The 13818-nt window shown below is 48.5% G+C and overlaps 1 protein-coding gene across 1 annotated transcript in view; it reads right to left on the minus strand.

The window, feature by feature from the left end:
- Nucleotides 1-13818, minus strand: part of LOC111144640 (ankyrin 1) — a 204951-nt gene that overhangs the window by 75339 nt on the left and 115794 nt on the right. The window lies entirely within an intron of this gene.

Consider the following 13818-nt stretch of genomic DNA (forward strand, 5'->3'; position numbering starts at 1 on the left):
TCTTCTCCTGTCCTGCAGAGGATTTTTTTTAAGATTTTATCTATTTATTTGCCAGAGAGAGGGATAGAGAGCACATAAGCAGGGAACACGATGCAGGACTCGATCCCAGGACTCTGGAATCATGACCCGAGCCAAAGGCAGATGCCCAAATGACGGAGCTACCCAGGCATCCCACAAAGGATGGTTTCAAATAGAAAAGCTATGATGTCCTGGGCTGCTACATCTCTCTGAAAAGTATAAGAACATCTCAAAAGCTGCTGCGTACTTTCCCATGTGGACACACAACTCTTCCACTTCCTTTTCTCACAGCTGTTTATTTTACCCACAAACACGGCTCCCCCCACCACCACTACACTGAGCAGGCAGCCCCAGGTTGTGCCCTGAGGACCTTGAGGCCCACCTCCTCCTCCCACACCCACATGTTCTGAACTTATTATTTCAGTCCTCCATCCTCTTTCTTTGAGCCAAACAGTGTGTTTCTAGAGGACTTAAGCTAACATGCTAAGGCAGTATCCAGAAAGCATGAACTTCTTTATTCATGAACACCTACTAGTTCAGGTCATCAAATTTGTTAGCTGCCATCCAGCCAGGCCCAGGGGCAATGGAGCACTGGCCAGGGGAAGTTTTAATGGGGAAGGAAAGGACCAGAGTCTTGGGAATAATAAGCCAAGGGTAGCGGTAGACAAAGGCAAGAAGTCCAAGGACCCCGAAATGAACAAAAAGAGGGGTGGGGGAGAAGGGCTTCTAAGTAATATTGCCTTCATGAGGCACTCCCCTTTACTCATGTGATCAGTAAAAGTTACTGGTTAATGGTTAACATCTGGTCAATTGATCAATCAGAAGATCTTGCCCATAATAAGGACAAGGGTATAGAGGGAGGGGGTCATATACCTAGGTCTTTACACTCATTGTCCCCCTTTCCTATTAAATCTGGGTTCTCTATTTTGAACTAATCTGTTTGTTCTATCTGTCCAAAGAAAATCAGGATTCAACCCTATGTTACAGAAGTTTAATTCTCCAAATAAAACCCAGCTTGTACACTTGTGACTTCTAACTGCTCTATTGTTGATCCCTATTTGTGGAGCAAGATCACTGACATTATATATTGGGAAGTCTGCAGCCCTAAAACAGGACAGGAAATAAGAGTCTAAACAGGGCTTGTGGAGGAGAAAAAAGGATTGCCATTCCTACTCCAAATCCTGAGACTGATGAGAAAGAAAGAGGAAGGGAAGAAAGAAAAGCAGACTATGGAAACGAGAGGCAGAAACGATGAGGACCAAACGAGGTGGTAGAAAAGGAAAGAGGGGGTGATTATCACTACAGTCTGACTACATGAGAAAGTGAATGAAGCTGCTGGCCAAAAAAATCACTGGAACACTATAAATTTTGACTCCTTTCCCTAAATTGCCTGCATTAAATTTTCAGCCAAAACAGAAATGAGACAAAAAATGAATGGGAGTTTTCCCACCTTCCCTTCTGTTCCTTTTTCCTTCCCACCCCTCCCAGCTCAGAGACTTCAGTGTCTAAAGAAGCAGGAACCAGAAAGGGTGCTCTGCAGAAGTACGGGCATCAGTGTGTCTGCTCTAAGAGGTTGGGAGATTGTTGCCCTGAGCGAACAAGTCGATATAGGGAGGATGATGGTATCAATGGGAGTCAGGTTTCTCCCTGTCTGAAGGGATTTATAAATGTGGAAAGAGGAAGGCCTAGGAAGAACTCTGAGGTGTTGGACTAGACCTAAGTACTGGCATGATCTCATGGATTTAAAAAGAAGACAGATGCAGAACTAGATCTGGATGTATGGACACACACATGACAACCAGTAGCAATGAGCACATTGAGTGACTGGATTTTGGTGTCTAAATACCATCCTCCTCTAAAAGGAACCTTGGGAAAATGGCGGATCCAAGGCCGGGGCAGGGAAAGTTCAAAACCACCCTGGGAGAACAGGGGCCAGAAAGGAAGGAAATGCTCAAAGAGTGATGAGGGCATGTTGAAGAACAAAGAAGCCTGCCTATTGAGAGCATCTCCACTGGTCTCATTTGGACTTGAACATCAAAATAAATCATGAGAGTATTGTTTATTACCCATCTAATAAAACAGGAGCCCATGAGTCTGCACAGGTATAAACAAAGAATGAAAAGATAAATCAATGAGGGAGAAGGAAAAGCTCATCCTTCAATAGAATGTCGGCTCATAAATGTAGTAGAAATGACCAAAATGGAGAATCACTTTCTGGAACCATCATAGCGGCAGCTGATATAGGCAGAAGGTATCAGTGTGTGCCAAGGTTGGTGGTTGGGACTTTGATGAACAACAGAATGTTGGCATTATATCAGAATATCCGCCCCCGCAACACACACAAAATACTGATCAATGACAAAGGGAAAAGTCAATGACACCAACAGATGACCAAGGTTAATATCACCAGTGGTGGAAAGGGGGCATAACTTCTAGTGTATTCCTACCAAGACTGCACTGCCTTGGTCTGGTCATAAGGAAACATCAGCAGACAAACAGCTGAGGTTCAGACTACAAAATGGAAAGTGCTGGAAACATGCAAGACATGCAAAGACTTGAGGAAACATTCCAGACTGAAGGAGACTGAAGAGAAATGACAACTAAATACAGTCAGGAGATACCCTAAGAATAGAGAAAGAGAGAGAGAATTGGGAAGCTTGGAGCAGGCAGGAAGGGAAGGAAAGAGGAGGAAGACTGGGGAAATCCAGGAAGGGAGGGAGATGGGACAAGGGAGAAAAAGGGAGGGAACAAGGGAGAGGGAGAATAATTTCTCATTATCTAGACAGTCAGCAAAATTTTAATGGAGTCTGTAGATGGTTGTGTGGCATCAATGCTGATTCCCTGCTCTGGAGGCCGGAAGGGTAGTTATGTGGGAAAGTGTCTTTACTTTGGAGTGGTACCCAATGGAATGTTAGGGGTGAGGGGGAATTATGTCATACATAGTTTATATTTTAGATAAATAGACAAACAGGAAGAGCAAATGCAATAAAATGGCAATAGAGGATCTAGGTGACAGAGCTGTGAGAATTCTTTGCATTGTTCTTGCAACTTTTCGACAGGTACAAAAGCATTTACAAGTTTAGCAAAGAAAGTGGGAGGTAGGAGGGAGTAGTGGTAGATGAGAAGAAGAGGCTGTGGGGGGAGGGACCAGCGTGGTGGGGAACCCTGGGCTCTGGTGGTGGTGGGAGAGGACGGTGGGCCCGTTAGGGTTCCAGCGTGCCTCCTGACTCAGAGCCAGAAAGGAGCTGAGCACCCAGAGCCTCCTGTTTCTGACAAACCCGCGAGGTCTGAGTTTTCCTGGAGGTCTGAGATTATTCCAAGATGGAAGGGCCGGAGAGCAACCGCACGAGACCGCCGGGAGTGGGAACCAGTGGATGGGGAAGCCTGTCCGGGAGGCCAGGCAGCACCTCCCGCAGAGCCATCCCCCCAACCCCTGCCTTGGTCTCACCTAGCGATCCAAGGGCTCCCCGGAGACTGCTTGGTGGGAAAGGTCTGTTAAAAATAGAGGAATCTGGAATCCAATCAACCAGAAGCCAGGAAGAGCCGAAGCAATTACCATAATCCTGGTGGAAAATCACCCCAATCTCCTTTGTCAGCCTGTCCTTGTCCCGGGAGTAGGGAGGGAAGAGGAGCAGAAATCGAGAGATGGCCCACACTCATGTGGGGGTGGGGGACGCAGAAGGAAAGGAACAAGACCCGCTCTGAGCCCTTGGCCCTCCTCTGCTTCATTCCAACCCAGATTTAGCTCTCTTACCCAGGTAGCTAAGATCCAGTATACGAGCTATTCACCAGGAGGGAAAACACTTGAATGGTTTTCATTATCTTAAAAAAAATTGAGAAGGAAAGAAAAAAAAAGAAAAAAAGAAACTCACACTAGTCAGAGCCCTGAGAGGAGATGAGTCAACCCAGATCACCTTCTCTCTACGCTGGGGACACAAGGTGCACAACCCCCCCCACCCCCCACCCCCCCACCCCCGCACTGTGCAGTGCCCGGGCTCCCTGGCAGCAGCAGATTGGAGCCAATGCAGGGGCTGAAGCCCCCCGGGGAGCCTGGAGCAGGAAGTGTGAGCGCAAGTTAATGAGAGACACAGACTCTGAAATTCAGCTCAGCAGCTAAGAATATCTCCTGTGGACTAGAAAGAGTTTCTATGTCCGAGACCTTGGCATTCCTTTAAAAGGATAAAAAGAGCCAGACCTTCAGAAGAAGGGCCGGGGGGGTGGGGGGTGTCAGAGGACAGAGCACTGGAGAAGGAGGTGAGGCCTCTGAGCTGTCCCCCTGATGTGTCCCCTAACCTCGCGGTATTTTCAAAATGATAGAATTGCCCTCATCCCCTGGCTTCCCCTTAATTCCACAATTCCATGGTAAAACAATGCAACAGCTCTCAGAAAACAATTAAGACATGCGTGTAGAGATTCACAGAAGGTATGATGAGATTCATACCTCAAATTGTTCACAGTGATTTTGGGGAGGGAGGCATATGGGGAAACTTATAGAAGATGTTACGTATTTCTGTATAATATAAATATTTATTTTTAAAAAGATTTTATTTATTTATTTATTTGTGAGAGTAATCGAGAAAGAGAGAGAGAGAGATTGAGAGAAGTTGCTGGGGAGGAGCAGAGGGAAAGGGAGAACCAGACTGCCATTGAGCAAGGAGCCTGATGTGGGACTCGATCCCAGAACCCTGGGATCATGACCTGAGCTGAAGGTAGTTGCATAACCGGCTGAGCCACCCAGGTGCCTCTCATGTACATTTTTAAGCAACTACCATGAAGTCATTTCTTTGCTAAATTAAAAATCACAAAACAGTGAACATCAGGGACACAGTTGTCAAAAACAACAAAAATTTCTATAGCAAAAGATTCATGATCAAATGAGAATAATCACAGGCAAATTCATATGCATAGTCTATTCCAATGAGAAAGAACTGGAATTGTGTGTTGTGTTTAGCATTTCCTATAATAACCAGAGAGGCAAATCTTCCTTCAAGGCCCACATCAAATGTCATTTTTCTCTGGGACTTTTCCTGTCCCTTTCTCTTTGCCACACTATGCCCTGTTTCCAGCCTCCCAAAAGTGAATTGTTCTCTCAACTGTGTCCCCAAGGCCCTGGGGGAGAATCTTTCAGGCCCTCATCCCGTGAAATTTCTTTGATCTGCTCTTGTCTGTGTCTCTCAAAATAGGACTTTGTGCGGTTCCTCACCTTTGGATGGTAGGTTCTAGCACAGGGCCTGGCCCATGGCACATGCTCCAAAAGGGTTTGTAGAATCAGACACACTTTCATGCAACCTGACCCATGCATGGTTACCTGGTTTTCTCAGCCTCTCCCAACTAAGAACATCACATCTGTTCCTCATATTGGAAATCCATAGCAATCAAAGCCTAATGTGGAGCGTGGGGGGTGTACTCTCCTTAAGACATGTTCCAGATCATTCTTGACGATGCCATTCACCCCCTTCCTGGTCCCTAGGATCTCAGGGACATCCCTGCTCCTGTCACTGAACTGGTGAGCCAACTCCTTAACCGGGAAGGAATGCATACTGAAAATGAAAGCAGCTCAGGGAGGGCCTCCCAGGGGAGTAACGGGCCAGCTGCACAGCTGGGCCCCGTGGCAGATGCCCAGGACACAGAGACCTGGGCTGGGAGCTGGGAGCCCCTGGCCCTTGTTCTGGAAGACTCTTGCCCTCTTTGCCTCTCACAAGGGTGAAGTGAGGTCAGGTTGGGGAATGGTGGGGGAAAGCAGAGACACTGCAGAGCTGGGATCTGTGATTATCAAACACCGTGGGTCACTCTGACTCATGACAAGTCATCAACTCACTTTCAAACTACAAATTAGTCATGACAATCACCCAGATGAACATCACATAGCTTATTTCAGCTGAGATGCAGTAACAGTTTACCTATTTATATTAATTCAGGGATGGGGGTTTTCAGTCCCATCTTTTTCACTAAATGCCTTTTCTAGGAGGAACCAGAACTTTCGAGGAATCCACAGTACTGGGTCCGGGGGAATCTGGTTGCTTCTCTTGTTTGACTGCCCTCAGCAGACCACCCCTTTCCCCGGCGGGGGCTGTACTCATACACTCTTTCCCTTCCTTCAGTGCTATTCCAGACCCACGCTATGGCAGCAAGTTTTAAGAGGCTCGATACTCCCATCCTCTCCCATGGGGAGGCTTTCTGTGTGAGCTGGGGGTGGTTCCAGGCACAGTCAGGGGACTGAGTGTCATCTGTCCGTCAACAGTTCCTACGAGAAAGATGACAGAGAAAAGTAACACACTCCATATCCCCACTGACCTAGACATAACCTCCTTGGCCTGATCGACCACCATCCTCGCCGTGGTTTTTTTTTAAGATTTTATTTATTTATTTGTTGGAGAGAGAGAGCACAAGCAGGAAGAGCCGCAGTCAGAGGGAGAAGCAGACTCCCTGCCCAGCAGGGAGCCTGATGCCGGCCTCGATCCCAGGACCCTGAGATCGTGACCTGAGCCAACGGCAGGCTCTTAATCAGCTGGACCACCCAGGCATCCCCCAGCCTCACCTTCTTTCACTTCATTTATCCCAGCGTCACCCATCTCCCTGCTGCCAGTGCCCTCCACCGCTCCTGCCTTTGCCTGGCTCTCCTTTCCCATGGCAACTCCACGTTCCCATTTCTCCACCTGGCAAACTCCTACTCTTCCTGCAAAGCCTCTTTGACTCCTTGGCATTTTAGCCATTTTTCCAGACCAGCAACAATGTGAGAGCAGGCACTCAGACTTACTGCCCCCCGAGCAGCCAGCACATAGCCGACTGGAGGCCCTCAGTGAACATTTGTTCAGGGAATGCCATCACTGGAGGGAAGCCTCCTGTGCCCATTCTGGCTGGCGCTCGTGACACTCAATTTGTAAACTCCTATTTACCAGCTGGACTTGCTTTCCCAGCCTCTGAGTTCTTCAAGGGAAGGGGATGAATGAAGTCAGTCTCTAGCAAGGAGCCTGGATGATTCCTTGGAAGTGCTCGACGCACGTTTGCGGAATAAATGAAGTTGCAGAGAAACTTAAGATGGTTCTTACCGCCAGCTCAGCAAATGCAAACTCATAAAGCCCAGAAGATATTCCAAGTAACCTTTAGACCTCAGCTTCCTGAGTTATAAAGTGAGAGTCGAATGTCATGACCTCCTCCTGGCTCGAAGGCTCTTTAATTTAGAAAGGTAGCGATCATCAGAATCGCCAGAGCCCAACAAATCCTGACCAAAAGACTTAGTCACGGCACGTGGCCGCCGTGGAAAAGATTCCTCTAGAGCAGAGACTATTGTTAACGGCGTTCCATTTATTCAAAATGCCTAAAACCCTTTACCTTCAAGATAAACCAGTATCCAGCAGTGATGGGCTGCATGTGGAAGGCACATGTGGAAATTCAGAGAACAGTAAGGGAACGCACGTGTTTCACATGCTTTTGTTGGTTGTGTTTCGGCACTGGAAAGCACTAATGTTTTTGCGACCCTTCAGATGGTCGAGCTGCTGATACTCCACACTTGACTGTTGGGGCTGGTGCCAGCATCGGAGCCACCAGCAGGCATGAGAGTCATTGTCCCTACGAACGATTATCTCACGATGCAGTGACAGCCCTCAGGGGCGCTTGGGTGGCTCAGTTGGTTAAGCGTCCGACTCTTGATTTCAGCTCAGGTCACAATCTCAGGCTCTGGGCTGGGCATGGAGCCTGCTTAAGGTTCTCTCTCTTAAAATTTTTTTTTTTAATTTTTTAAAAAAAAGTGACAGCACTCACATGGGCCAAGTGTCAAATACGCAGCTTGAATCATTGGTGGGTACAACAGGCTTAGTCTCTACCGACTGAATTTATAGAGCACATACTCTATGCCATACAGAATCCTGGTGAGGAGCACCGAATAGAACAAAGTCCTCTCTCCTTGAGGGCCTGCATTTTAGTGAAGGAGACAGGTAACTGAAGAGACACCAGAGGCATAGTAAGCCCCGTGGTCCTCAGTACTGTGGAGACACAAGTCAAGGGGACAGACAATGCCTGCCACACCCCAGGAAAGCTCTAACTCCCTGCCTTATGCCAGCACTATAGGCATCAAGGTTTCTCTTTTGGGTGTGAAATTTTCTCCTGGGGTCACAAGTAATGTTCTTTCCTATCAGGAAGGCCAATGGAGACAGTATTCATTAGAGTTATAAGAACAGAAAAATGGGGTGCCTGTGGGGCTCAGTGGGTTAAGCGTCGGACTCTTGATTTCAGCTCAGGTCCTGATCTTGGGGTCGTGGGATCAAGACCCACATAGGGCTCCGTGCTCAGACCCTCTCTGCCCCTCCTCCAAGCTCTCTTTCTCTCTCAAATAAATAAATAAGATAGTTTTTTAAATTAAAAAAAAAAAAAAGAGGGATGCCTGGGTGGCTCAGTCAGTTGAGCATCTGCCTTCAGCTCAGGTCATGATCCCAGGGTCATTGGATGGAGTCCCACATCAGGTTCCTTGCTCAGCAGGGACCTTGCTTCTCCCTCTGCCTGTGGCTCCCCCTGCTTGTGCTCACTCTCTCTCTCTCTCTCTCTCTGACTAATAAGTAAATAAAATTTTTTTTAAAATTTACAGTTTTGTTTTAAAAATTTAAACAAAAAAAAGAAGAGAAGAGAAAACTAAAATGGTGAGGGGTTTTGCCTATGGAATTACAGCTCGTGGTCCCCAGTGGAGCATCTGCGTTCACCCGACAATTCTAAGAAATCAGGAGAACAGAGACTCTGACTTGTCCTCCTCTTTTCTCTTTATTTGGCTAACTGATAAATATGTAAAGTCAACCGGATCATCCCAGAAAATGCATTTTTTACTGCTATGGCTGCCATAATAAAATATTTTGATTTGATATAAATAATAATCCCGGAAGTTGGACACACAAATTGGTATGTGACACAGCCCAGGGCTGAGCAGGTAGACCCCGGCTCCGACACGCCCCTGTGTGGTGTGTGCTGAGACACAAACCAGGCAACAACATTCCAAAAGGCTAGGGAGGTGAGTCGTCTGGCTCTAACACCTCAGCGGTCTCCCCATTATTCCCAGCCATGTGTGGATCTACCTGGTCCATCACCTCAGTCTCCCAACCAGCCTCCCTGCCTTGGTCTCTGTGCCTCAGCTCGACTCTCCATCCAGCAGCCAGGGCTGACGATCGCTTAAAAACCCAAATCAGACGGAGTATCCCTCAATGGCTTTTCATCATCCTTGGAGTAAAACCCGAGTCCTCACCATGGCCTGCGAGCCTTTCACCATTTGGCCTTGGCAATTTGAACCACCTCCTTGCCTAGCACTTTTCCCTTTGATCATTCCATGGCAGCTACCCTGTCCTGCTGTTCCCCAAACACCAACCTCACTCTTGACCTCAGGGCCTTTGCACCTGTTTCTCCCTCGTCCAGGATTGCTCTTCCTCCAAAACCTTGTGGTTCTCCCTTATTTCTTTTGAGTCTCTCAACAGTCATCTCCTAAAGAGGCCTTCCTTACCTACCCCATCTGCAACAGGCACCTCCACTTTTCTCCTCCATGCTACTTCTCATTAGTTAACCTTATCCATTTGCTCATTTTCTTGGTTAGGGCCTGTCCTTTCTACCAGCATATAAATGCCACAAGAGCACAGGCTTTGTCTATTTTGTCTATCTTGTTCAGTGCCTAGAATAGCAGCTGGCACAAAGTAGGTGTTTAATAAATACACGTGGACTAACCCCCACAAAGACACTGGTGGGATTATGTCCAACATGTCTCTCGTCCCTGTTTTCACCAGCCGATGCCAGCATCTGACTTCCTCGAATGCCGAGTGACTTCCAAATAGCTGTCTTTGTGCTGGACCTCTTATCTGAGTGACAGGCTTAAATATCCAATTGCTTACTATATATCTTCACCCAGATTCCTGGAAGACTCCTCAAGACTCCTCAGCAGGATCTCTGCACAGCCCTGACTGTGTGTCCTCCTGCTTCCACACACTGAGCCCACCCCAGTGCTCCTCATCTCAGTGAGCTGTGTTCCCCTCCACCCCCTACACAAGGCAGACACCTGAGGGTCATTCTCGAAGCCTCCTTCCCTGCTTTCCCCCATGCCATTTCACCACCCAGGCCTGTCCACCTTGCTCCATCTCTGCAGCCATGACCCCTATCCCAGCTACCACCATTTCTCTCCCGGACTGGTATGACTGTCCGTAACTGGCCTCCCCATTTCTAACCCTGGGCCCTTCCAGCTGTCTTCCAAGCGGCAGCCAGTGCACTCCCCCCAAAGCACACCTCTGATCATGTCAGTCCTGAGCTTGAGTCTGTGGCCCGCTTCCCTCTGCTCTTGGGATAAAGATCGGAAGCCTTAATATGGCTTCCATAAACAGGGCTTGCAGAAACAGTTGGACAAGTCACAAAAAGCTGAACTGCCTCCATTCCTCAGAGATTCCTGGAATACCTCCAAGACCCATTGCCTCGAGCTCTCAAGTGCCCTCCACCCCTGCTGCTCCGACCACTCTCTCCCCTCCCCAGATTCTCCCCCTCCATCAGCAGCTACAGTGTGGCACAGCAGGTGAACACCCCCCCACACACACACACAATGTGTGCACACACAGATGTACACCCACAGCTCTGGTCCTGGGACACACTATCCCGACTGTGGTGACTATCACCACTAGCCAACTGTGGTGGCCATCACCCCTGCCCATAAGGCCCAGCAAAATCCTGAATTCACCTCTGCAGCCTCATCTGGAGACCTGCACTGCAGCCACTCTGGCCTTCCTTAAACTTTCCGTGCTTTTTCCCTGCCTCAGGGACTTTGCACAGGCTGTTCTCCATGATTGGATTTTTTTTTTCAAGATTTACTTATGTATTTGAGAGAGAGAAAGAGATCATGTACACAAGAACAGGGGAGGGAAGAGGGAGAGAATCTTCAAGCAGACTCCCAGCTGAGCGCCAAGCCCATGGGGCTCAATCTCATGACTTGAGATCACGACCTGAGCCCAAATCAAGAGTCAGATGCCTAACCGACTGAGCCACCAAGGGACCCCCAGAACGGAAATGTTCTTCCCTTCCTCCCATCATTAACTTCTACTTATCCCTTCCTCATGGTAGCCTTCTCTAACTTCCAACTTTAGGGCAAGTCTCATATATTCTCAAAAAATCCTATGTCTTCCCTTCACAGTTCCAGACACACTTCAGTTTGCCTCCTACTTATGTGCTTACTTGATGGCTAGCTCTCACGACCAGTAGACTACAGTTCAGAGAAACTGAGGACTGGGACTTCTCTGCGTACTATCAAATCCCTAAGGCCCAGCGCTCCATCCGTATCTGGAGATACAGGGGAAGACACTGGTGACTTGGGTCTAAAGCCTGTCTATAGCTTGGCTTAAGGAAAGCATGAGGCATTCATACAAAGATACTGATGATGCTGTGTATGTATGTGTCCTTGTGTGTGAATCTGTTCTTTTCTACATATAGAATAATGATGATGACCAAAATTAGTAGATGTAATCCATGCATTAAGGAGACTGCCCTGAATATTCAGATGTCTCTTACATAAGCCAAGAGTTCCTCTTCTCACACTGCTTAGCGTAATTACTTCCTATTACGGCAAGCAGCACTTATCCCTTCCACAAAACATACTATCTGAAAGTGTGTTACTTATATAAGGATTAGCGTTTGCTGCGTTCCTGCTATCACCGTCCACCAGTTCAAAAGATTCAAGCCAGGGCCCCAGGACAGAAGCCTGTTTTTAGCATCTCAAAACCATGAATGCAGGTTCTGAGAAGAAGCAAGCTCTCGTCCCCTCGTGACGCCAGCCCTGTGAACGCTGGAAAGCCCCAGCACTGACCCCAGGGCTGCACTGATGTGTTTAATGAGGGTGTCACTTCGGCTGCTGTTGTCCCTCCCTCCCCCATCCCTGCTCCGTTCTTCCCTCCAGAGCACAAGGCCAACCACCCTCAGGCTGGCATGATGGGAGCAGCACAGGCTCTTCCCCGCGACCGCTGTCTGCTCCTCCTTTACCTGCAGCAGCCACTAGCAGGAGACCCGCACAGCCCAAGGTCCAGGGAGCCAGGGCAGGGGCCCTAGGGATAAGCCAGTCCTGAGGGGCTTTGCAGGATCCCAAATCCTTCCCTTTCCGCCCCCTTGACATTCACATCCTTGCTTACAGCCGTGTCCTCTCAGAAAGGAGGCCAGGGCTGAGCCAAGACCGCAGACACCCATCTGGGACTGGAGCTTCCCTCCGGTGCTCGCAGCGCTCACCTGGAGCCCGCTGGAAATAGTGTCATAAAGTGCAAAAATGCTTCGGGACCTGCTGCTCCCTGAGCCCAAAATGAACCCCAGAGGGCCCCCAAGAGAGATGGGAGGGGGACGAGCCAGTGACACCCAGGTCCTCACCAACAGGAGACCAATCAGGACAAAGCCACTTTCCCGATGTCATCAAAATCTTCCAATCTCACACAGAAAATAAGCCCTGGCTCAAGGCTTATGAGCGTCCAGTTGTCCCCATTTCTGCTAAATGGATTCCTCTGAGAGCATCTTAACCCTTGGAAGGCCTCTTGAAGGTTCGGCACTCCTCGGACAGAGCTACACTGCAGAGAAGCCCTCCTCTGCCTTTCTGCTGCAGAAACCTCGGAACTTTCCAGGTAGGCAGAGAGAGCCATCCCCCTGTCTGTGGGGAGTTGGGAAGATACAACCACCATTGCTGAAGCAGGAGGCCCCTCTTTTGAGCCACTCCGACCCCAGGACTTGCTCCTTGCTCCATATTTTTCTCCTCCATCCTCTTCCCTTGAAAGAAATGGGTTCGCAGTTTCGATCTGTTTTCCAGAGGCCACACTTGGGCTCTGTGTGCTTGGTGAGCATCACCGCAGATGCCCTCACTGTGTGTCGGTACACTTGGGTCGGAGGGGTGGGAGAAAGGGAGGGGGCTTGCTGCCCCTACCCCATCCACAGACTCAAGGCCAGGGCACATGCTTGTCCCCCTCTGAAGTTCCCTGCCACGGGCTTCCTATCACACCTACTTTGTATTTTCTACCACACCACCGGCTCCAACCTCCCTGATTTTTGAGCTGTGAATTTACACCACAGAGGACCGACTGAATCCAAATGGGGTCTTGCCCTGAGAGAAAGAACAAGTGGAATGTTGTATTTTAAGCAAGGGGCGGGCAGGGAGAGAGAGAGGACAGGTGGTGAGAAGGCAGGGGACAGGGGCATGTGGGCTTCTGGGAACTTGCCCCTGCTGGCTCTAAAAGCAATCTAGTGCACTACAGCACAACGAGTCTTGAAGACACTACACTACATGAAAAGGACAAATACAGTGTGATTCCACCTTGAGGAGGGACCTAGAGCAGTCGGAGTCATAGAAACAGAACGTCAAGTTGTGGCGGCGGTCAGGGGTTTAGGGGGCAGGGATGGGGAGTTACCACCTAACAGATGCAGTTTCAGCTCTGCAAGAGAAACAGTGTTCTGGAGATGGATGGTGGTCCTTGTCATACCACAACACGAATGTACTTTATCCCATTGAACTGGATACTCAAAAATGGCTTAAGATGGTAAATTCCATGTTACATGTATTTCACCACAATTACAAATAATTTGCTGATTAAAATGATTTTTTAAAAAGTATGATTGGTGAAAGTATTCTCATTAGAAACTGATTGAGGACAAGTGCCCCATTAATTTAATTGGCTGGCCAAACCAAGCAAACCAAACCAAGGTCATCCAATCCACGAGCTCAAGCTATACCCCTGTTCTCTTTCTCGATGATAATTTCCTCTCTGTTCAGTCAATTCTTAGATCTCTGGCCCCAAACCTGACTCTTTGCCCTCTGCTCTGTTCTGA

Source organism: Enhydra lutris, unplaced genomic scaffold (genome assembly GCF_002288905.1).
Source record: "Enhydra lutris kenyoni isolate GAN:26980312 unplaced genomic scaffold, ASM228890v2 scaffoldscaffold11, whole genome shotgun sequence".
Classification (NCBI taxonomy): Eukaryota; Metazoa; Chordata; class Mammalia; order Carnivora; family Mustelidae; genus Enhydra; species Enhydra lutris.